The 923-nt window shown below is 47.5% G+C and overlaps 1 non-coding gene across 1 annotated transcript; it reads right to left on the bottom strand.

The window, feature by feature from the left end:
- Positions 1-390: 390 nt before the first annotated feature.
- Positions 391-523, bottom strand: LOC129670869 (small nucleolar RNA SNORA17). The gene has a single exon (XR_008719275.1). It is a non-coding gene; the product is annotated as a small nucleolar RNA SNORA17 (small nucleolar RNA).
- Between the last annotated feature and the right edge of the window lie 400 nt (positions 524-923).

The raw sequence follows: 923 nt of genomic DNA, 5'->3' as shown, positions 1-923 counted from the left end.
GCTTGTGCATTTTGGTGCCAGGCAGGGGATATACTGGGTATGGTCTGCCCCTCAGACCAATGCAGTGTCCCCAACTGGTGGTCATTCAGGGTAGCTCCCAGTCCAGGCCCCATTGCAACAATCTGGTAGCCATTTCAGGCTTGCTCTTTGCCTGGCCAGCCCAAGTAGCCCCTGTGAGGGTCATCTGTTTCCAGGTCACCCAGCCTGAGGCGGTGAATTCCCGGGCAGAATTCTAGTCTCTGGTTTGCTCCCCACCTTGGGAGCCCATCCAGGCATACCTAGTGCCCAGCTGGTGGTTGTCTCAGGCTAGCTCCTTGTTTGACACCGCTGGCGCCAGACTGGTCGTGGTCTGAAGCTCTCTCTCTCTTTTTTTTTTTTTTTTTTCCAGGGAGTGTTAGGCTACAGCTCACTCCGATGTTCATAAATCAGAACATGGAGCACAGACCTAGCCTCTCTCTTCTCTGTCACTTACTGATGCACACGTGACACAGCAGCCAGGCCCTCAATGCCTGGCGTGAGCAGATTCCTTACACACAAGATGTATAATGAGGTATCACTTCCTCAGCTAGATACTAGATGTAATCGTACAAGCATTGCGGTGCTCTCATTGTGTGTAGCACATTCCCAGATGAACTCTTACCTGAAGTCTCCACATCTCACGCTACAGACAAAGATTCAGGACCTTTCTTAAAATAATTAAAGGTAATATTCCATTGTGTAGATGCACCACAATCTCTGTATCCATTCTTCAGTTGAGGGTCATCTGGGTTGTTTCCAGCTTCTGGTTATTACAAATAAAGCTGCTACGAACGTGGCTGAGCAAAGGCCCTTATTGTATACTTGAGCCCCTTTTGGATAAATACCTAGGAGTGGTATAGCTGGCTCTTTTTTATTTATTTTTTATTAATTACACTTTATTCATT

The sequence above is a fragment of the Psammomys obesus genome, unplaced genomic scaffold, assembly GCF_907164565.1.
Source record: "Psammomys obesus unplaced genomic scaffold, mPsaObe1.curated_primary_1811, whole genome shotgun sequence".
In the NCBI taxonomy this organism is placed as follows: domain Eukaryota; kingdom Metazoa; phylum Chordata; class Mammalia; order Rodentia; family Muridae; genus Psammomys; species Psammomys obesus.
The sequence above is the reverse complement of the archived record's forward strand: the minus strand, read 5'-3'. Positions and strand labels throughout refer to the sequence as shown.